General features: G+C 55.7%; 1 protein-coding gene and 1 long non-coding RNA gene across 2 annotated transcripts in view; one reads left to right on the top strand and one right to left on the bottom strand.

Moving 5' to 3' along the window:
* Positions 1 to 22,837, top strand: part of CELSR1 (cadherin EGF LAG seven-pass G-type receptor 1) — a 138,119-nt gene that overhangs the window by 19,145 nt on the left and 96,137 nt on the right. The window lies entirely within an intron of this gene.
* LOC122472921 lies at positions 6,830 to 10,670 on the bottom strand. The gene is made up of 3 exons (XR_006294554.1): positions 10,146 to 10,670; positions 7,868 to 8,542; positions 6,830 to 6,880 (listed from the first exon to the last, which is right to left on the bottom strand). It is a non-coding gene; the product is annotated as an uncharacterized LOC122472921 (long non-coding RNA).

Below are 22,837 nucleotides of genomic sequence, written 5' to 3'. Positions count from 1 at the left end.
GTGCAGCTCAGGGACCTCAGGACGGAAGTGACTTGTATTTCCCTGCAGGCAACAGCGTGCCGAGCGTGTTGTGGCAGAATTGGAATAGTTGACGTCGGGAGGAAAATGAGAGGGATCCGTCACCCCACAGTTATGTGGCCCGGGCAAGGGACACGTTCGTTCAGTGCCTGGGCCGAGTTTCGAGAAGGGAGGCGGGCGATTGTGTCTAATTCCCCGGAGACGCTCACAGAGCTGGCAGCGACCAAACACGGAGGGTGCCCTGGCCGCCTGACCCTCCGTCTGCCCGCCCCCCGCCTTCCTGCTCTGTCTGCCGTCAGTCCTCAGTGTCACCCCGGGCTGCCCCATTACGGCCCCTGCAGACTGTCAGTCCCACTGCCCCGAGCGTCCCGGGTCCTGGGTCACGGCTGTCCGTGCTGGGGATGCCCAGCCCAAGCCCGAGGTGAAGACGTGGTCCGTGTTTGTTGAGTGAATGAAGGAAAGCAAGCCAGAGAGACGGCACAGTTAATATTGTGGCATAAAATAGAACCAAAGGAAAGGTTTACTCTGTGTCCTGTTTGTTTCAGGGAACTGTGACACTGAGACAAACGGTGTCCCAGTTGGGATTCAAGAGTGGGGGGTGTGTGTGTGTGGCCTCGCAGAGCTGAGGAGGGCCTGGAGGAGGCCCCTTGGCCGCGTGTCTTCAGGGAGCTCCCCTTTGTGCTAGTTCCCATGTTTTTCTCTGTATCTGTCGCAATTCTGTCCCATCCACGGTGTCCCAGTAAACGTGGAACCAGAAAACCTGCTGAGCAGACATGCCTTGAAGAAGGCCAACACTGTACATTTTTGATTTCTTAAGGCTTTATTCTGGGCTGTTAATAGAAGTTGCTTTCCAGAATCCTAAACATTTTTTAGTTTGTTCACAACAATAAGCTGGAAAATTCTGGCGACACAGGAAAGCATGAAGGAGAAAGCAGGACATCGCCCCAAACCCCAAGCCCGGAGCCACTCCTCGTTGGCCTTCTGGTCTAGGTCACAGTTTCTCCTCTGCTCTTCCGGGCTTTCCACGTGGCCGTGTGCCTGCCGAGGGGAAGGTGGCTTTTCCAGACGGTCACATGCCTTCCCCTCCGGGGCTGGCGGGCAGGGTTGTTGTGGTGACGGCCCTCCTTTCACAGAAGGACTGTCCCTTCGTCCCGGGACAGTGGGGCTTTGGAGGTCCCGGTGCGTGTCTGGCTCCCTGTAATTACCTTGGAGGGGACGCCCCAGGCGGAGGGGGTGACAGTCCCCTCAGGATGGCCCAGCAGCCGAGGGGTTCACTTCTTCAAATGCTGAGCTTGGAGTTCTCGCTTTGAGACAGTTACTTGTTTCACACCAAAGACCTTAGCTTTTTGACTTCACCTTAATGGGCCAGAGACGGGCTCTGAGGACGGCCGCTGAGACACCCGTCCCTCTATACTGGGCGCAGAGGGTCCCGAGCCAGCCCGGCTCACTGGTCCCACGGCCAGTTCCTGCATATCTCTGTGTCCTGTCACCAGTTGCCCTGGAAAGAACACGTCCCTCTCCCCCTGCAGCCCCACGGCCAGGGGCTCCCTCTCCTCCCTGGCCCGGTGCTGTACATGAAGGGTGGCCTTCCTGGAGGAGGCATGAAGCTCCAGCTCGTGCCCCCTGAGAGGGACATTGGGGCTGAATGGAGGCGGGGAGGGCAGCGGGGTCCTTCACGCCTCATTGGATGGGCCACATACTCAACAAACAGCGTGCTGTGTGTGCGGGTCACAGGGCAAGCCCTTGTCTGGGGCTGCCTCTGGGCCTTCCCCTTGTCCGCCCCCCGAGGTCCCTCCCTCAGAGGGATTTCCCTGGCCCGGCTCCCTGAGGCCAGCCCCTCCCCGGGAGCCACGGAGACCCCCCTCCTTTGTCTCCCTGGCACACCCACCTCTGTCCGCCCCCAGAGCAGGCCCTCCCTTCTGTGCACTGTTGACATTTGAGGCTGGGGTGACCTCTGCTGCAGGCCCGTCCTGAGCGTGGTAGGATGTGGGGACAGCATCCCTGGCCTCCACCCACCGTGTGCCAGTGACACCAGAGTCGTGACAGCCAGAGTTGTCTCCAGACACGGCCACATGTCCCCTGCCCAATCCCCCCCTCCCCCACATCGAGAGGACTGCCCTGGAGCCGGGCGGCCAGTCCAGAGGGCCAGCTCCACGGCTGTCGGCTTGACCTGTGTCTCCTCTGTGCCTGGCATAGCCTCGGCACTGGGGGCCCCCAGGGAACCTTTGGGGCTCACGGTATGTGTGGTCTGGGGGGTTTGGCCTGGGACCGGTTGCATTAACACAGCACAGAGTGGTAAAGGTGACCGGAGAGCGGTGCGGCCCCGGGTCCCGGGTGGGACGTGGGCTCAGCCCAGCCCTGCCTGGCTGGTTGCTTTGGGGTGCCCATCACCCTCTCTGAGCCCCGGTCTCCTCATCGGTAAAGGGGTGTGACAAGTGCCATCGTGCAGATGTCGTGGGGATGTGGGAACTGCGGGACTGCTCCTCCCGTGCCCCTGATTCATCCCCGCACTCAGCCTGGTGGTGCTCGGGCTCCCGGGACCCGGCCAGAAGGCTACGCTGCCCATCGGGGCGTCCACATCCTCCTGGCCCCCAGCCCCTCCTCACCCACCGCTGGCCCTGGGGACCCTGCCGACTGACCAAGGTTGGAGGGGGGTGCCCGCCTGGGAGCCGTTTCCCATTGGGGCGCCACCTTTCGAACGGAGCAGAGGGGACGGCTGGGTGCTGTCCTGCCTGGACACAGGCTGCGGTGGCAGGAGCAACAGAAAGGGAAACCAAGGGGCACCTGGGTGGCTCGGTCGGTTAAGCGTCCGACTTCAGCCAGGTCACGATCTCGCGGTCCGTGAGTTCGAGCCCCACATCGGACTCTGTGCTGATAGCTCAGAGCCTGGAGCCTGTTTCAGATTCTGTGTCTCCCTCTCTCTCTGCCCCTCCTCTGTTCATTCTCTGTCTCTCTCTGTCTCAAAAATAAATAAACGTTAAAAATAAAAAATTTAAAAAAAAAAAAAAAGAAAGGGAAACCAAGAAAGGCCCCCGCGTCCCGGACCCTTCCCAGGACACGCGCTCTCCGTGGCCCTTGCGGTCGGGGGAGGCAGCGGGAGCCGCACAGATGGCTGGCGCCCAGCAGGCCTGCCTTGCGGTCCCCTCCACGTCCCAGGTGCCCAGACTCACACCCTGCAGCGTCTGCTCGGCATTACCCTTGGATACTTGGTCCTGGAATCTGACTTTTCTGGGGGAAACCGAGGCTCACGGAGCTAGGGCCAGGGGGTGAGACCGAAGCGGGCGGCCGCGGTGAGGAAGGGGGTCGTGGCGAGGGGTGTCGGGGACACTCGGAATTTGGCAAGTAAGCGACGTCCTTTAGGGATGAGAGGGGCCCGTGCATGTGAGAAATGTCACACGTGGAAGGCTCTTCCAGAAGGGCCGCGGGGCCAGCAGGTGCCAGGCTGATGGACAAAGAGCTCCACTGTGACCGGTGCCCTGCCGCCCCGCTCCCCATGCACAGGTACGCACCTGGCCTTCCTGCCAGAAGCTTCCGTCCAGGAGGCCAGTCAGCTCCCAAGGTCAGCTTGTGCTGTGGCCAGAGCCGTGGAGGTGACATTGGGGCGAGAGCAGGGCGGAAGGGGCTCTGGTCGGGGGCCGAGAAGGCTTCCCGTGTTGGGGCTTTTAGCGCTGCAAATGCCTATGGAGCGCTGTGGGTTCTGGCCCTGCCCCCGAGCTTCCGTTCCCTTCCTGGGGGACATGAGGGTAGGCCACATGCAACAGGGACTCCTGTCCAAGGAAACGGCCGTGCAGCGAGTGGACCAGGCGGGCAGGACCTCGGGCCCCGGGAATTGGGAGGTGCTGCTCTCCGGACGACGCTCCCCAGGCGGCCTGCATCCTGATGCTGGGACACCGTCACCTGCCTACCTGCCTGGGCATACATGCCACTGTGTCCCCAGCACCTCGACGCGCCTTGCAGGGTCCGTCGTGGTGGCCAAGGAGGGCTGCCGGCCGTCGGGGGCACTGGCCGTGGGCAGGCAGAACAGGACGCAACGTAAGTGAGGTGCAGAGGGCCCTGGGGCGCCCGGCCTTGAGGTGCTGAGTGTCAGAGGGGCCCGGGCTGGCGGGCAGTCGTGGAGGGCTAGGGGCCAGCGCTCTGTCTGGGCACTCGCTGTGCTTGAGCGCCACGGGGGTCGAGCCTCCCCTAGCACCGTCGTTCCGAGGAGCTCACAGCCAGGGGAGGGGTAGACAGATGACTGTGGCTCAGGACGCTGTGTTGAGGGGGCGGGGGCGACTGGGAGGGGGAGGTGTTTGTTTCTCCGTTGGGTCGGCCAGCACGCCTTCGTGGAGCACCTACCGTGTGTCCGGCTGTGTTCCCTTCTGGGGACTTGGCGGGGAGCGACGCGGGTAGCATTTACCCTCTAGTGCGGACCCCGCCCCACGGAGCAGGGGCTCCTGGCGCCTCAGAGTGGGTGGGCGCCTGGCGGTACAGCCGGCCTGTTGCGGGCAGTGAAGGCCTGGAATGCAGCCTCTGAGGCCGGGGCGGTGGGCGAGGACTGGGGACACGGATCAGGGGTAGGTCGGTTGGACCAAGGGGCAGTGAGTGGCCTGGTGAGGGGGGTGTGGGGAGGGTCGACTGCTGGGGTCTTTACTCCCACTGCGGGCTGTGTGGGGGGCCTCAGGGGTGCAGCCTGTGGGTGTGAGGGCCCCGCTGGAGGCTGGTGGCAGCCAAGCCAGCCCTGCACTCAGCGTCGGGGGGGCTGTCGGCATGGGCCCCCCCCCCACTATCTCAGGGTGCAAATTTGCCCCCTTGAGGGGAGCCGGGCGGCTCCTGGTCTCTCCTCAAACTGTTGCGGGCGCTGGGGAGCTGGAGGGAGGGCCCCCCAACCGTGAGGCGTTTCCGGGGCCCCCCGGCTGCTGCCCTGAGGGTCTCCGCTGACGTCGGACCATGTGGGTGCACCCTGTGTGCGCCCGGTGCGTCCCGGTGTCACGACAGAGAGCGGGAAAGGCCCCCCTCCAGCCTCTGTTCCCTGCTGCTGGTCACCTTGCAGACACATCTCGGCACCTGTCCGCATGTGGATGGTGGCACAGGGATCTGGGAGTCAGAACACAGCTCCTGATGTTGGCCGCTCTGTGCATCAGCTTGTCTCGGCTGCCACGCTCCACCGGGAGCCGTGCGCCTCAAAGGCTGTTCCAGAACTTAAAATTCGGATGTTCTAGAAACTTCTTCTCCCCCCGCCCCCAAGGAGTGGTCTTTGGAGACGGTGAGAGTTCCAGGAGGTAGGACTCGTCTCTGGACTTGTTGGGACTTGGGTGGGGCCGGGGGACAGAAGGGCTTAGCTGGCCCCTTAGTGGTCTCAGGCCTGTGAAGGGCAGAGTAGGGCTGGGGTCTGCCAAACTGAGAGGAGCAGAGGCGTTCTGAGGAAGAAGGAGGGGCTTCCTTCTTGGAGCTGCTGCTTTTCCAGGTACCAGGTGGGCAGGGCATGATCAGAGTGCTGTGGTCAGAGGCACTGCCCTGGCAGAAGCTTTACTGGTCCTTCCAGAACCAGCAGTCAGCGACGTCTTTTGGTGGGGAGGGGACGGATGGGTGAAAGAGATTTATTTTAGCTTTAAAAAATTCTTTGTTTTTAAATTTGTTTTAAACATTTTTTTTTTGCTTTTACGTTTATTTTTGAGAGACAGAGGGAGACAGAGCACAAGCAGGGGAGGGGCAGAGAGAGAGAGAGAGAGAGGGAGACAGAGAATCCGCAGCAGGTTCCAGGCTCCGAGCCGTCGGCAAAGAGCCCGACGCGGGGCTCAAACCCACGAACCGTGAGATCATGACCTGAGCCGAAGTCGGACGCTTAACCGACTGAACCACCCACCAGGTGCCCCTAGTTTTAAAAAATTCTTAAGAAGCTTACTAACCATGGGGCGTCTGGGTGGCTCAGTCGGTTGAGCGTCCGACTTTGGCTCAGGTCGTGATCGCGCGGTCTGTGAGTTCGAGCCCCGCGTCCGGCTCTGTGCTGACGGGTCAGAGCCTGGAACCTGCTTCGGATTCTGTCTCCCTCTCTCTCTGCCCCTCCCCCGCTCGTGCTCTGTCTCTCTCTCTCTCTCTCTCTGTCCAAAATAAATGAACATTAAGAAAAAAATTTATAAAGAAGCCTACTGATCAAAAAGGGAAGATAACCTGGTAAAAAAAAATTCAGGCGGTCAGAAGCGCAGGCTAGAAAACAAGCACTCTGTACATCTCTGTGTGTTGTTCTTTTCCGTGGGTATAAGCGTGTCGTATTCCTGCGTTTCCCCATGCTCCCCCAAGTGCAGCCTGCTTTGTGAGTGGGTCGCGGGGATTTGCCATCCCCTGCCCGTTTTAATCCTCGGGGAGTCTGCCATTGTGCCAGGAGAATGTGATGTATTCAGCCAATTCCCTCTTATTGTGTGTTTGTTTCCAGATTCCCTTTTTCTCTGAGAGCATCAACGTTAGTGGGGTCTGTGTGTTATTTGAGGTTATTCTGAATAATGAATTTCTAGAGATGGAATCCTTGGTGCCACAGTTTTGCCCACTTTGTTCTGATCACCTTGGTCAAATTACCTTTGGAAAGTTTGTACTGATCTATACTGGAATGAACTGTGGTTGAAAACCCTCTGTATTTGTATCATCGTCGGAAAGATAAGTCTTTCTCATCTTTTCTAATCCAACAGGTAAAAAATAAATAAATAAATGTTTGAGGGGCGCTGGGTGGCTCAGTCGGTTGAGCATCCGACTTCAGCTCAGGTCATGATCTCATAGTTCATGGGTTCAAGCCCCGTGTCGGGCTCTGTGCTGACAGCTCAGAGCCTGGAGCCTGCTTCGGATTCTGTGTTTCCTTCTCTCTCTGCCCCTCCCACGCTCATGCTCCGTTTCCCTATTTTTCAAAAACAAACATAAAAAAAATTTTTAAAAATGTTTTATATTCTTGATTTGCACCCTTCTTTAGGGAAAGGGAACAGTATTTCATGTTTGTCCATCATCCCTAATTGTTCTGAAAATTGCCAGTTTGCTTTTGCAGTTAGATTGCTTATCCTTTATGTATTTAATTAATTAATTTTATTTGTATTTAAAATTTTTTTTTAACATTTATTTATTTATTTTTTTAATTTTTTTTTCAATGTTTATTTATTTTGGGGACAGAGAGAGACAGAGCATGAACGGGCGAGGGGCAGAGAGAGAGAGGGAGACACAGAATCGGAAACAGGCTCCAGACTCTGAGCCATCAGCCCAGAGCCCGACGCGGGGCTCGAACTCACGGACCGCGAGATCGTGACCTGGCTGAAGTCGGACGCTTAACCGACTGAGCCACCCAGGTGCCCCAACATTTATTTATTTTTGAGAGAGAAAGAGACAGAGCATGAGCAGGGGTAGGGACAGAGAGAGAGAGGGAGACACAGAATCCGAAGCAGGCTCCAGGCTCTGAGTGGTCAGCACAGAGCCCCAGCGAGAGGCTCAAACCCACAAACCGTGAGATCATGACCTGAGCCGAAGTCGGACGCTTAACCCACTGAGCCACCCAGGCGCCCCTTAATTTATTTTTTTAATGTTTATTTATTTTTGAGAGAGAAACAGTGTGTGAGCAGGGGAGGGGCTGAGAGAGACACACACACAGAATCCCAAGCAGGCTCCAGGCTCCGAGCTGTCAGCACAGAGCCCGATGCGGGGCTCGAACTCACGAACCATGAGATCATGACCTGAGCCCCCCAGGCACCCCATCCACGGGAGGTGTTTTAAAGTCTCTTCTTCCTGTTCCACCTTCCTGACTTGGCCCAGGCTGTTCAGTATTTAAGGTTAAGGGAGCAAACGTCAGAGAGAAGCAGGAGAATGTGGGGAGCGATCGTGGGGTTCAGATGTCACTCACCTGGTGACCTCGGGTCTGTCACTTAATCTCTCAGAACCTCTATTTCCTTGTGTGACAAATGGGGACCGTGGTTCTTATTTCACAGGTGTTTGCAAAGCACCTGGCAGAGTATTGGCCCTGCCATCAGGGCTCCGGGAGAGGGGCCTTTGTCGCTAGTGATTTCGATAGCTTATTGTCCAGTAAAATCTCCTCTCTTCTTGTGGACCGCTTTTCTGCGTAGTTGATCGAAAACGGAACGATCTTGCCCTGCTCCTTCGGAAGAGACTTCCCTGGTACGTCCCTGAATGATGACGATCGTGCGATTCGTCTTTATTTCCAGTTCAGGTCGAGGAAGCTTGCGATTACGCCAGAGCGAGCGTAAGAAATATTCAGGAATTCTTTCCGGGGAGTTCGTGGAAAGACGCGTTCGAGTTCTTTCCCGCTGGAGCCGTTCAGATACCGAAGGGTGATGTTGGTTTTAAAATAACCCTGCAAAGCTCTGCCTTCGTGGAGAGTCTTCAGCTGTGGCCTGAGGTGTGTGGCCGGTAACGCCTGGTGACAAGTAGCCAGTGATGGTTACTGGCGCTCCGGGCACCCCCCCACCCCACCCCGCTTCCAGGCCGCTTTCCAGTCTCTAGTCTCCAGGCGAGGGGCGTGTTGGGGCGTTTCGTTGTGCATTTGAATGCCTTCAGGTCCCTGGAAGGTAGACCAGAGGATGTTTCTAAAGGACACTTCCGGCCAAGTGCCCTGTGGCCGCGCGCCCGCAGAGTCATTGTTGTAAATTCCCCCAAAGATCAACAAGCGTTGGTGTGACAGGTGTGGGCCGCGAGGGCCTCTGTTCTTTTGTGACAAGTTATGGCGTCATTTACGCCCCTTTGGAAGCGGGAGCCCGCGTCACTTTGCCAGTGGCCTTTGTGCAGGGCTCCCATTCAGCCCGCCCAGTCATCTGAATAGGCCCCAGCCGCCGCTGTCATTGTCCCCGGGGTTACTCATCAACCGGGGGCTGCCCGTTTCCGTGGTTACCGCGGGGCTGTGAATGTGACCCCAGCCTTGGGGGAGGGGCTGCGGCAGCTCCGTATAAAAGGAGTTGAAACCCTGCACCGGGGTTTGCTGCCATGATCCGAGAACTTTCCTTGTGTCCCCTGCGTCCCTGGGGGCTGTGAGTCCCGGATTTCCTATTAGAGCATTCCTATGAGAGCAGCGCTGTGGGCCTGGGGCTAGGGCTCCCGTGGGGGACAGGGGCCCACGGGGCCTGGGGTGCTCCCGAGGAGAGGGGGCAGGGCTTTGCTTTAGGAGGGGCTGGACATCTGGTGGCCTGGGGGTCTGAGAAGAGGTGGCTGGGCCATGGGCCTGGGGCAAGGGGGGTGCTGACCCCCCCCCCCAGTTTAAGAGTCCCAGTGGAGGGATACCCTGTGCTTGTGCTGGGGGTGGGGGGGGGGGTCAGGGGCAGCCCGGGCTGTGTCCCTGTTCCTTTTTCTTTTTTTTAATTTATTTGAGAGAGAGAGAGAGCTAGCATGAGCGAGTGCAAGTGGGGGAGAAGAGGGAGGGGCAGAACGGAGCCCAGGCAGGCTTGGCACCCTCAGCCCCGAGCCCGTAGCGGGGCTTGAACCCACCAACCGAGAGACCGCGATTCCAGGCAAGACCCAGGCACTCAACCGACGGCCCCCAAAGCAAAAGCAGCTTTTTAAATGTTTGTTTACTTATTTTTGAGGGGAGGGAAGGGCAGAGAGAGGGAGAGAGAATCCCAGGCAGGCGCTGCACTGACTGGGGACTCGATCTCAGGAACCATGAGGTCATGACCCGAGCCCACATCAAGAGTTGGGCGCTTAACCCACCGAGCCACACAGGTGCCCCCATGTCCCCGTTCTTGCTGCTGTAACAAAGTCGTGACTATCCTTGGGACGGCAGTCTTTGTGTCTACGCCAGTCTACACCACGGCTCCCTGAATAAATAGACACGTAACAAGTGAATTTGCAGCATCAGAGCATATACGGGAGTGTTTACGTTTCGATCAGATCACCAAATTGTCTTCCAAAAATACGTCACTGGTGGGACGCCCGGGTGGCTCAGTCGGTTGAGCGTCCGACTTCGTCTCAGGTCATGATCTCACGGTCCGTGAGTTCGAGCCCCGCATCAGGCTCTGTGCGGACAGCTCGGAGCCTGGAGCCTGCTTCGGATTCTGTGCCTCCCTCTCTCTCTGCCCTTCCCCCGCATGTGCTCTGTCTCCCTCTCTCTCTCCCCGTCAAAAATGAATAAACGTGAAAAAATTAAAAAAAATAGCCCATTGTTCAGTCTTTACCTGTCTCTGATTCCTTTGAGGGGGAGCTTCTTTTCAAACAGTGTCTTGACCATTAGCGTTTCTTCCGTGGCCAGTTCCTGCTCTTTCTCTAGGTGGTTTCTGGTTGGGGTTGAGCATCCCAGCCCAGGGTCATCAAAGTGCCCCAGGTTTTATTTCCATGTTTTCCAGTCTTATCTCCCTGCCATGCCTGGCTCTGTTTTGGGCGATGGTGGGAGGCAAAGGCTGGTTTCCCCAGCTGTATCAACACCTTTATTTGCGGACTTCACGCCCCTCCCCTTTATCTGGAAAGGCGCTCCCATGGCAGTTTCCATGTGGCCCTTCCTACCCGACACCATCATGCTGTTTTAATGACAAGTACGTTATAGCATGTTCCGAAAGCCAGCTGGTTTTTTTTCCATTTATTGGGAAAAAAATTGGCCATTTTCTTGGCCATTCTTAGGGATTTTCTCTTCTATGCAACCTTAATGCTCACCTTGTAAAAAGGGCTGTTGAATTAAACACAAATCTCCTGGGGGCAGTTCAGTCCAGACTCTTGATTTTGGCTCAGGTCGTGATCTCGTGGTTGGTGAGTTCGAGCCCCGTGTCGGGCTCTGTGCCGACAATGTGGAGCCTGCTTGGGATTCTCTCTCATTTATCTCTCTGCCCTCCCTCCCTCTCTCTGTCTCTCTCTCTCTCTCTCTCTCTCAAAAATAACTAAATAAACATATATATTTTTTTAAATTCCACTGGGAACTTTGGTGAGAATTACATTGTGTTTATGGGTTACTTCGTGCAGTGGGTTGAATAGTGGCTCTCCAAAAAGGTACAGGTACCCGAAACCTGTGGATGTGACCTTACTTGAAAAAGGGCCTCTGCAGGTGTAGTGACGCTACGGATTTCAAGGTGAGATTTTCTTGACTTAAGGTGGACACCCTAAATCCAATGACAAGTCCCGAGAAGAGGAGGAGAGGGGGCGTGGAGAGAAGAAGGGTCCGTGAGGGCAGGGGCAGAGATTGGGTGGTGGGTGGTGTAGGACCAAGCCAAGAGCTCAAGGATTGCTGGTCACCGCCAGAGCTGGAAGAGGCAGGGAACAGGTTCTCCATGGGAGCCTCCAGAAGGAGCCAGTCCTGCCCAGCTCGCCCCTGGGTTTCAGACCTAGGCCCCCCCAGCTGCCAAAGGATATTGGGCTATGCCACCCACTTTGTGGTACTTTGTTACGGCGGCTCCAGGAAACGAATACACTTTGGAACAGAGTGGTTTCTCTACAGTGTTTTTGTTCTGTTAATTTTTTTTAATGTTTATTTTTGAGAGAGGGAGAGACTCACAGAGTACAAGCAGGGGAGGGGCAGAGAGAGAGAGACACACACACACACACACACACACACACACACACACACAGAATCTGAAGCAGGCTCCAGGCTCTAAGCCGTCAGCATGGAGCCCGACACGGGGCTCGAACTCACGAACTGTGAGAGCATGGCCTGAGCTGAAGTCAGACGCTCAACCGACGGAGCCACCCAGGCGTCCCTACAGTGTTTTCCTATTTAGAAACATGGAATGTTTCTTCATTCTTTAATGTCACCTCTGCGTGTTGTAGTAAAACCAACCTTGTTTTCCACATACGTGTTTCATTTTAGGCTCATCTCTAGGGATTTTGTGGGGTTTGGTGCTCTTGTGATAAGGTCTGTGTGTTTTCCATTGCATTTTCTGACTGGCTGTTGCTGGGTGTTAAAAAGTAATGAATTTTTGTCTTGTGGTTTTGCACCCGACCATTTTATCAAGCGGTCTTATTAATTAAAATAATTTCTCGGGGCGCCTAGGGTGGCTCAGTTGGTTAAGTGCCCAACTCTTGGTTTCGGCTCAGGTCACGATCTCACGGTTTGTGATAATCGAGCTCCGAGTCCGGTTCTGCGCTGACAGTGCGGAGCCTGCTTGGGAGTCTCTCTCTCCCTCTCTTCTGCCCTTCCCCTGCTCATGCACAGTCGTGTGTGTGCACACACACTCTCTCTCCACAATAAATAAAAAATAATAATTTCTCAGTCCATTTCTCTAGGAGAGGTGTCATATTGACTCCAAACAACGTAGGTCGTGTTTCTTTCTTTGAGCAATTTTCTCTCTCCCCCCTTTTTTTTCTGTCTTTATTTCACGGTCAGGTGGTCTTTACCATCTCAGACCCTGCGCAGACCCGTGTGTTTGTTCAGAAGCAGGATTAGGACCTCCTGGCATGAAGTCCAGTAGTGAACTCTTGAGCAGAGATGTGTGCTGATGCTGGTTGTTGGTGATCTGTTAGCTCCGTTTGGGCGGCTTGTGAAAATACAAGTTATCCATTTTCTCAATCAGTATTCATTTGGTTTCTACTGTTGGCCGAACTTTGTTTTAGATGCCAGGCATGCTACGTCGTAGTAGGTCTTAGCCAAGGCAATAAGACAAGAAAAAAAAAAAACCACCTACATGTAAACATAACACTCTATTACGGATGATAACACTGCTATTATTCACAGATGATATCGTTACCTACAAAGAAAACCCAAGAGAATATGCAAATAAATGATTTAAATAACGAGTTCAGCAGGATTGCTGCTACTTGGATAATACGCAAAATTACGTGTGTTTCTGTGTACCAACAATAAATGGAAAATGAAGTGACATTTATTTGTTTTTGAGAGCAGAAAAGATCAAATAACCAAAAATAAATCTAATAAAAGTAAAATGTTGTGAGAAATTTAGGAAGACTTAAGCACATGGGTGGGGGTGGGGGAGTGGCTAACCATGTTCATGGAGTAGAAGTCTTAGTATTGTAAAGATGTCATTTCTCCCCAGACTGTTGTACTGATTTAGTGCAGTAGTAACCAAAACCCATATAAATTTTATATGTAAGTAAAATTGTACGTAAATATACATGTAAATAAGATGGGCTGAGAAGAACCAAAGCCATCTTGAAGAAGAGCAAGGTGGGGGACCTGGTCTGCTGGATGCCAAGGCTTATTAGAAAGTCATTGTAATTAAGAGGGTCTGCCAGGGGCCAAGGATAGCCAGATAAGCCAGCAGAATTGACTAGAGAGCCCAGAAAACAGACTCCATATGTCTAAAAGCACAGCCAATTGGGATGCCTGGTGGGCTCAGGCAGGAGAGGATGTGACTCTTGATCTCAAGGTCCTGAATTCAAGCCCCATGGTGGGCATGGAGCCTACAAAAAAAAAAAAAATGTACAGCCAATCAAGTAACAAGGAATAAATGAAGAAATCAGAGCTGAATTACCCTCCATGAGGATAGTCTGCCTGCCTTTTTCTTTCTGAATTTGCTTCATTCTGAATATTCTCTTTTGACCTTTCTTCCAGTTCACTAACTTTCTCAACAACAGGGTGTAATCTTTTCTTTTCTTTTTTTTTTAAGATTTTATTAAAAAAAATATTTTTTTTTTTACATTTATTTATTTTTGAGAGACAGAGAGAGACAGAGCACAAGTAGGGGAGGGGCAGAGAGAGAAGGAGACACAGAATCCCAAGCAGGCTCCAGGCTCTGAGCCGTCAGCACAGAGCCCGACGCGGGGCTCAAACTCATGAACTTTGAGATCATGACCTGAGCCGAAGTAGGACACTTAACTGACTGAGCCACACAGGAGCCCCTAATATTTTATTTTTTAAGTCATCTCTACACCCAACATGGGGCTCAAGCCTACAATCCTGAGATCAAGAGTCACACGTTTTACCAACTGAGCCAGCCAGGTGCCCCATAGTGTGATCTATTCTTTTTTTCTTTTAAATGTTTATTTATCTTGAGAGAGAGAGAGAGAGAGAGAGAGAGAGAGAGAGCATACACACGAGTGCACCTGTGAGCAGGGGAGGGGCAGAGAGAGGGAGAGAGAATCCCAAGTTGACTCTGTGCTTTCAGCACAGAGCCCGACGCAGGGCTCGAACTCACAAGCCGTGAGATCATGACCTGAGCCGAAGATGGACGCTCAACCGCCCGAGCCACCCAGGTGCCACCCGTGTGTGATCTATTCTTAAACCCATTTGCTGCATCCCTAATTTTGGTTATTGTATTATTGAGTTCTAGAACTTTTTTTGGTTATTTTTATCTGCCATGGACTTTTTCTACAGTCAGCGTGTTCCTGATGAAACTTTGTCTTGTCTTGTGTAACGTGGGGAGCACAGAATTTTAAAGTCTGCATTTTACAACTCTTATGGGGCTGTTTCTCATTGTCCCCGTGGCTGTTGATTTTCATTCAGCTTGTTTTGTCTCCTTGTATGCCTGGTTATTTTTATGTGCTGGACGTTGTGTTTTCATAATCCTTCATAGAAATCATATGAAGTTTAGGATGCTATTGTCTTCATCTAGAGAGATTTACTTTGGGTTTGGGCAGGTGCCAAGTGCACTAATGACCTGGGGTCACCATCTCATCATTTAGTAGGGATCGGCTGCTGTTACCAGTTGTAGTTAACAGTCTCCAGATCCAGCATAGGGGTTGGTCAGGGACGCTCCTCAGTGCCTCACCCTTGACATGTGCCTGTTCCGCGGGTGAGCCGGGGACACTTAGGTTCTCTGCACACTGTGGCCCCTCACCCCGTCTTTCAAAACGTGCTGTAGCTTAGCTGGTAAATGTAGTCATCCGTGATTATGCTGTTTCCATGGGAGATGTGTTCCGGGTTGCAGGATGTTACAACCCGCTAGCGAATGGGGGCTTCCTGCGGGAAATACTGTTCCTGAGAAGCAAATGGCGGTCCACATCCTATGCTGCGAATGTGGATAGCCTGTTAAGCCAGTGAAGTTAGTAGTGGGGCCTGCACACTTTTTCTAGTGAGTAAGGTCTTCTCCTGATAGAGTTAAAAAGAGATGTGCTAACCAGTGTTGGAGCCCCTGCAGTTGTGTAGATCCAGAAAACACAGACAGAGTCACCAAGAAGTGACCTGTGATGTCTTGTTTGTAACAGCCAAGGATCAAGGGTGTCGAGAGATCTAGGATCAAAAACTCACGGCAGTTGTCCTCTGGTGTCTCAGAGAGACCCGTCATGGCCCACAGAAGCCGGACACTTCTCTTCCGTTGACCATTGCGTTCGGCACATCACGGGATGCTGGAAGTTTTCTCTGCCATTGGGGTTACCATGGCAACAAGCACCTCGCATCACCTGTGGCCTCTGTGTGTGTGATCTTCCTGACTTGGCTGCTGGTCTGCAACATCTTCCTGCCCCCGTCACGTGTCACTAATCACCTCATTCGCCCCGCCAGGAGACGAAGCCGTGTGTCCCTGTGGAAGTAGATCCTGTCTTTGGTGGCAGAGTTCCCGGGGCACCTCCTTGTGGGATTATAAAACCCATGTCCTCCGGCGTGGAGCATCTTAGGAGGGGTCTTGGTTCTCGGCACCCCCCTCACTCCCATCCCGCACGCGTGCTGTCCTGCAAAGGCAGCACTCGAAGTGGGCACTCTCCTGCACCCGCGTCCTCTATCTCGTAACCAGGTCCGCTCAGAACCTCGCCCCGAGGAAGGCTGGGAGGTATGGGTGTCCACATGCAGGCGTTGGCTTAGCGCAGCTCTGCTAGAGGACCCCCAGCGTGGGAGACAAGGCGCACGGCCCTGCCCTGGGCTGGCCTGGGTGGAGCCGCACAGACCCGCAGGGCCGGTCCGCACTCGGACCCACAGGTCCCACGGCCACAGACCAGAGGCCCACATGGTGGTCACATGAAGTTCTCCCAGGCGCCTGGGCACCTGCGTGTCAGGAGAGCCCCCCCCCCCCCCGCCCCCGCGTAGTTTACCCCTCTGTCCCTCAGCAGGCGCTGGGACCTAACGAACTTTCTAGAGGAGCCACTCCCTTGTGGTCCCTGCGGGCCCAAGAGACACACAGACAGAGGGGAGGGCTTCCTGGTGACGGTGGTGCCCAGGAGGCCTGACTGGCTGGACAGAAGGATTGGTTCAGTCTGGTTCCTTATATACTTACCTTTCTGTCCCCAGAGAAAGTTTAAATACTTTCCATGTTCGTTTTGTCTACCTTCCAGTCCTTCCTCCTGTTACCAAGAGCGTATTTCTGGCGCACAGGAAAACGCATCCACGTAAGAGCAACCCAAGTACTGGGGTCACTTGAATGGAAAAGAGAATTAAAGGGGTGATTTTCGTCTGTGGTTGGAGTTCGGTTGGGAAGGACTTCAGGGCAGTGAGACGGGACTGTGTTTTTGAGCGAAAATTGCAAAAGCTCTCTGTCGCTCGTTTATATAAATGGCACACAGACACATTCGCTAAGACCACGCGGCCGACGACACGTTTGAATTTTGTAACGGGAAGTGGGGATTTGGGATGAGCCTGGCCTGTGAGCATGGAGGTCGCCGGCAGCACCAGGCATGAGGGTCAGCCTCGTTTCTGGAACGAACAGGGGTGCCCGCACCCCAGGATCCGCCCGGAGCCGGGGAGGCGTCCTGGAGTGGACATCCAGCTTTGGCCGTCACGGGTTACAGCGGCTCTCCGTCCCCTTCTCCCTCCCAGGTTGTCCAGTATAGAGGGGGCAGAGAGAGAGGGAGACACAGAATCCCAAGCAGGTTCCAGGCTCCGAGCCGTCAGCACAAGGCCTGACGCGGGGCTCGAACCCATGAACCGTGAGATCATGACCTGAGCCGAAGTCGGAGCTTAACCAGCTGAGCCACCCAGGCGCCCCTTCTGTCGCTTAAAAGGGAATCCCAGCCCCCCACATCTGCAGGCTGCCGCTGGTGCTACATGAAGTGGCTCCTTCACTTCCAGGTCACGTCTCCAAGGTGTTGACATGATCGTGACCCGAGAGTGCCCAGGCGAGTGTCCTTGCTCCATCTCTCAACGCGACTCAAACCTTTAGACCGAGAACAAGAGCGTGTGGACGTTGGCTACGGGTGGGGGGTTTCTGGAGCCCAGCTTGGCTCGGCGCTCCTGGGGACCCTGGAGACTCTGTTCTCAGGTCTTGTCTCATCAGATGTGAATTCGTGTGCGGACCCCGTGAGTCTGAGGGGCACACGGGAGCCCAGCGGTTCTGGAGAGCCTCCCTTGTGGCCAGCTCAGCCCTGCAGGATGTGAGGCCGAGCCGTGAGGGGAAGGAAGGGCCTGCTCTCACGCTGACCAGGCCGGGCCAGAGACCTTGCTGTCCTTGGAACCTGGAGGCCACGGAGGGTAGGAAACTCGAGCATTTTCCTGGACGGACCGAAAGCTGTTCTGAGGGCTTAAGAGAGAAACCCAGGCCTGCTCCGAGCGCTGGCCTCTGTTGGCCTGCAGAGGACTGGGCTGGCGATCATCTCTGAGTTTTGGGGAGGCTGGGGCAGCGGAGGTCCCTCAGAAGCCGAGCGGTGGCTGCCCCCTGGGTTAGAAGAGTGGGACGGCCACCCTGCACCTGCAAAGGCGGGGGGGCCCGGAACTCAGGCCCCTGTCCTCCCGCCGTCCGCACACCCTTCACGGCGGTGGCGATAGATGGCGTTTTGCTCTGTCCCCAGAGCAGAAGCAGTGGGAAAGCCGGGCCTCGGGTTAATCGTTAAAGGACCACGTCAGAATGCACGCCACCCACACCCAGAAGTAACCCCGAGGCAGTTACCGGCTGGCACTTTTGGCGTGGCAGCCTGAGGAACTGGGAACAACAGCCACTTGCTGGTGAGAAATTCCGACCAAAGAGAACGCAATTAGGCCTTCCCTGAGACTGGTTACAATTATTTGCTTCGGAAGAGCTCGGTTCCTGGCCGTTCCTCCAGGACCGTGTACGACCCCCAGGAAAGTGGCCTGGCCCTGGCTGCGTGGGGTGTGGCCCCTTCTGGGGGCCTGAGCCGATTTATCCCTTCCTGCCACGGTGACCCCAGATGTCACATGCTGAAAAGTGCCACCGCAGGGCGAAGGAGCGGTCTCCTCTCTTCAGCGGCAAACGCTGTTTCTGGAAAGTTCCTGCTGCGGCGGGACTGGGGAGGCGTGTGGGCGGTGCAGGAGACCCACCTCCCTGTGCCCACTCGCCCGTCGGAATTGGGGACTCTGGCAAGTAAAGCCACGTCTCCCTAACAGTCCCACTGGGTCCACACGCATGTACATGTGCACACGCTCAGGCAGGTGCACGTGCACGCACACGTGAGCACATGTGGTTCACTGGTGCCCCTGTGGATGCTGCACACGTGTCCTCCTGGCTGCACGTGGGTCCTTGTAGGCGACCGTCACAGGCCGAGGCTCTGGAACAGGGAAGGCTGGGCTCCTTCATAGGACACGGCGGCCACGTCCCCCAGGCCCACCTGCTGCTTCGGCCTCCCAGGCCATCCCTGTGTCCCCACCGGCCACGTGCCCCTCGAGGCCCAGCGGGGAGGGTGCGGGCCTGCGGCGTAGCTCTCCTGTGAGTGCCTCTGGGAGAGAGGGCACACTGGGCTCCCTTTGTCACCAGGGGCGTGACATTACAGGGACAGATACCAGCTCTGAGCGAGCTGACCACCAGCCTTCATTGCTGAGGCTCACGGTGGCTCCTGCCCCTCCAGCCACCAGCTCTGACGCCCTCCCCCGAGCACCCCCAGCTCTCCGGCACCCCTCTCCCCAGCCCCCCCCAGCCCCCCACACCCCTCTTCCTCCCACCCGCACTAGCACCCTGGCACCCCTCTTCCCTCCCTCCACCCCACCAGCACCCTGGCATCCCTTTCCCTCCCCCACCAGGGCCCTGGCACCCCTCCCCCCACCAGCACCCTGAAATCTCTCCCCCCCCCCCAGTACCCTGGCACCCTTCTTCCTCCCACACCTTCATTCTTTTCTTTTTTTTTTTTAATGTTTATTTTTGAGAGAGAGGGACAGAGCATGAGCAGGGGAGGGACAGAGAGAGAGCTGGAGACAGAATCCGAAGCAGGCTCCAGGCTCTGAGCCGTCAGCACAGAGCCCGACGCGGAGCTCGAACCCACGAACTTTGAGATCATGACCTGAGCCGAAGTCGGACGCCTAACTGACTGAGCCACCCAGGCGCCCCCCACCCCCCACACCTTCATTCTTACCCTGGACGCCCCCCCCATGGCACTTCCCATCCGAATTGTCTGTGGCCCCGGCTGTCACCTCCTTCCCTGAGGCTGAGGAGGGCAAGACTGCCTCGGTCTTTCCCCTTGGCGCCCCTGGATCGGGGCCTGGCTCACAGAAGGCCGCAATGTTTGTTGAATTAATGAGTGGCAACAGTTTTAATTAGTTAATTTGAGTTTGGGTTGCAGATTAGGATCGTTAAAAAGATTTATCATGCCCAATAATTTTTCATCGTAAACAAGTTTGTAAGTGTCGTCGGCTGCGGTGACCCCTGCGCGAACTTCTGCATCGGGACCTTGGGGCGCTGCACGAGGGAAGTCCAATTTGTTACTTGTAAGTCGTCTCTTAATCGCTTAATAATAGGATATCTGCTATTAGCCTGACCTCTGCATCCGTTCAGACCCACGCGGAAGGCGCCAGAGCCGACTTGGAGCAGGCGTTCTGCAACAGTGTGAGTGCGCCTGTGAGCGTGCAGCGTGCATGCGTGCCCGTGAGTGCGTTAGCGTGTGTGCGTGTGAGCGTGAGGGAGGCATCGCGTGGAGGAGGGCGGGGGCCGGAGGCGGGAGCGCGCGCACGGCAGGTGCTTGGTGGACAGCCAGGAGGCCCACAGGTGGGGAGCAGAGGTGAGACCCTACGACGTTTAGGGAACAGGGCCGGCAGGTGGGCGTGGGGGAACCGCCCAGGATGCATCTCGGGACATTCCTACCGGACCGTGTCCTGACACGTGGCCGTGTGAGATCGTGTTGAGAGCAGAGAAGGCCATCGTCGTCATAAAGGCCGACTGTGGTTCGCAGAGGCAGAATACGGTTCCGTTTTCTCCCTCTGCCCGAGGGCGGCCGCTGGTCGCCCCGGCTCCGGCCCGTTCCCTGGACTGTGGGGCCCGGCGTTCCCCGGGGGGACTGCACGGGGCCCCTGGCGAGCACAGACGGTGTGGTCGTGGATGGAAGTGGACGACGAGCCGGGTCAGCAGCCCGTCTCGGAGATGCGCTGCTCTCCGATTTGGAGACGCTCCGACCCGGGGCGGGTTACAGGGGACGGGGTGTCAGCCGGCCACACGTTATTTTGAGCTTCACTTGAGATGTTCCCTCCCCTCGAGCCTCCCCGATAACGAGCCAGACGGAAGCTGCTTAGCGCGCTTTGAGTCTTTCTTGAATGCGCTCGCTCGCCGACTCCAGAATAGGCCCGCAGCTCATTAATTTCAGGGGATGGGAGTGGGGGGGGGCTGCTAACAAAGGCCACAGAGGGGGGCCACCGAGCAAATATGAGGAAGGAGGCTTGTCTCCCGCCAGGAGCAAATGCGAGGTGGAAAGTATCTTTGTCCTGCTCTGTGAATACTGGAGGCTCATTTCACCATCTGGATGGAGGGGAAGGAAGCCCAAGAAAAGTAATTAAAAGACCGCTGAAGAAGCACACGTAGGACGGAGGGGAGACGGGAGGGAAAGGGTGCTTAAGATGCTCGGCTTTCTTGATTTGCTGCAAGATTTATGTTCCCCGCGAGGGTGCCGTGACTTCTCTCCTGCTTCCTCCACAAGGCTTCCTGGTTAATGATCGAAACCACAGCGTGCTACCTTGCTAATGTGATGCGAAAGCAGACTCTTGAAATTTAGGATCGGAATTTTCTTAGCAAATATTTAACCAGGAGAAAAAAAATCCTTGCTTTTCTGTTCTCGGCAGTTGTGAGTTGCAAATTAATAGACGTCTGGGCCAATATTTGATCTTTTCTCCAAAAGAAAATGATTTGTCAGCTCTTCACTCAGCTGGAGGGGGTGGGGGGGGGTCCCTGGAAATGATCTGTTGATGGTGGTGGGTGACTGGGCTCTTCGGTCCCCCGGGCAGCATGTGGGTGAGCTCACGGTGCTCCCGCCAGCATCTCCCACGGGCCTGGGGACGCCGTGAGCAGAACCCCCGTGCCTGGCCAGAGCAGGTGGAGCAGGGAGTGACCGATGGGATTCTTGGTGTGTGAGCAAAGCTGCCCTTTGTCCCGTGGGGAGTCCTGGGCTGCCCCCGGCCCTTTGACTTGAGGAGCCAACCCATCAAGGGGTCAGGGGTTTATTATAGCCTCTCAGTGCTATTTGCATTTCAAAAGAGGTCTCTGTAAAATTATTCTGGAAGGGACTTCAGGGCCCCTGAGTGGGGAGACATTTAGGGGCCAAGAGGGTGGCCCTGTGGTCTGGATGCTCTGTGTCTCTTGAGCAAGGCTAAGCCCATGGCAGGCAGCTGCTACCACAGGCCGGTGTAGGGGGAAGGTCTTGCGCCCAGCAGGGGACTGAGCAGCCAGGGTGGGAGGGCCGTGTGCACGCCGGTCCCCTGACCAGCTCCCCGCCACCTCAGCTGGGTCGCCCGCACCTCCCTTTCTCTCCGCCCACACCCCTGGGTTTCTGGACTGAAGGCTCTCGGTGGTTTTCCCCACAGGTGCGCCCCAGCTGGGCCAGGGTCTGGGAGCCCTGAGGACATTTTGATTTCTGTCTTGCCTCCAGCGCCCTGGGCTGAGTTGTGCTTCCCCAGAAGCAAAGGAAGCATATCTGATGCTGTGGGTCCCAGTTGCCTATGTTGTTGCACATTTGCTCTTAAATAGGTACAAATTATTGGTATTAGACATCCTTACAGCTCCCTCTCCTCATTAAGCCTCTACAGTTAATAATTATTTTCTCTCTGTAAAGCGTTCGGGAGACTAGACACGTGCGGGCTGCCAGGCCTCCTCCCTGTGCCGTGGCGGGAAGGTTGCAGCCTGTATCCCCATCTTCCGCAGGCTGTGTGCCCTGGGCACAGCCCCTGAGCCTCTCTGGGCCCCACGTTCCTTGCCACCGGGCAGTGGAATCTCGCAGCGTGGCTCTTGATGTCGTCACACATCTCTGGGGGTGCAGGAGATCCCATCACCCTGCTTTTACTGATGAGGACACCGAGGCACGGGAGGTTCAGGAACTTGCCCAAGGTCACAAAGGTGAGCGGCAGGGCAGGACCGTCTCACAGCGAGTGTCTGCGAGAGCCAGGCAGAAGCGTAGGGCCTTTAATGACCAACTGTTTGTGGCCCAGGTGTCACGGGGCAGCGCTCTGCCCTCCTCTGTTGGTCAAAGCTGTCTTAAGCCCACCTGCATTCAACAGGAAAGGGACACAGGCGTCGCCTCTTGGTGGGGGGTTGTCAAAGTATCCATGGCCGGTTTTTTGGGCCACCACGTTCTTCAAGCCCCCGAGTCCCAGACAGAGGGAAAACCTCAAGTCCCTTCTGAGCATCCTATCTCTGGGAACAGTGTCCCCCCGCACCCCCCCCGCCCCGTCATTCAAGCCAGAAACCCCTCTGCCTCTTTCCTTTGGTTAATAGTCCCCCGTTCCACTCCTAAAGAATTTCTGTTGTTTTGGAAGAGTTCAAATATACCAAATACGGTCAAACCACATGCGCGTGTGATATAAAAACACGTATTTTGGATTTGATCGTCGGTCGGCTCTGCGGTTATGTAAGTCGGGATACGACCTCGTCACAGATTCGAAATTCCGGAACTGTCTTATCTCAGGGTTTCAGAAAATAAAGGACCCTGGACCTGTCTCGTTGCGCTGTGGCTGTTTCTGGCATTTGTATAAAGGGGCCGTCCTGAATGTCATCTACAGCCCTACCTTTTCCCTTAGCGCCATGTTGGTGTTCCCAGTTATGGTCGAGTCATTGTCACCATTGCGCGGTCTTCCGTTCTGTGAACCTGCCCTCCTCAGTCGGTCTCTTCTGCTGCTCGGGCGTTCTTGTGGACGTCTCCT

Source organism: Prionailurus bengalensis, chromosome B4 (genome assembly GCF_016509475.1).
Source record: "Prionailurus bengalensis isolate Pbe53 chromosome B4, Fcat_Pben_1.1_paternal_pri, whole genome shotgun sequence".
NCBI classification, from domain to species: domain Eukaryota; kingdom Metazoa; phylum Chordata; class Mammalia; order Carnivora; family Felidae; genus Prionailurus; species Prionailurus bengalensis.
The sequence above is the reverse complement of the archived record's forward strand: the minus strand, read 5'-3'. Positions and strand labels throughout refer to the sequence as shown.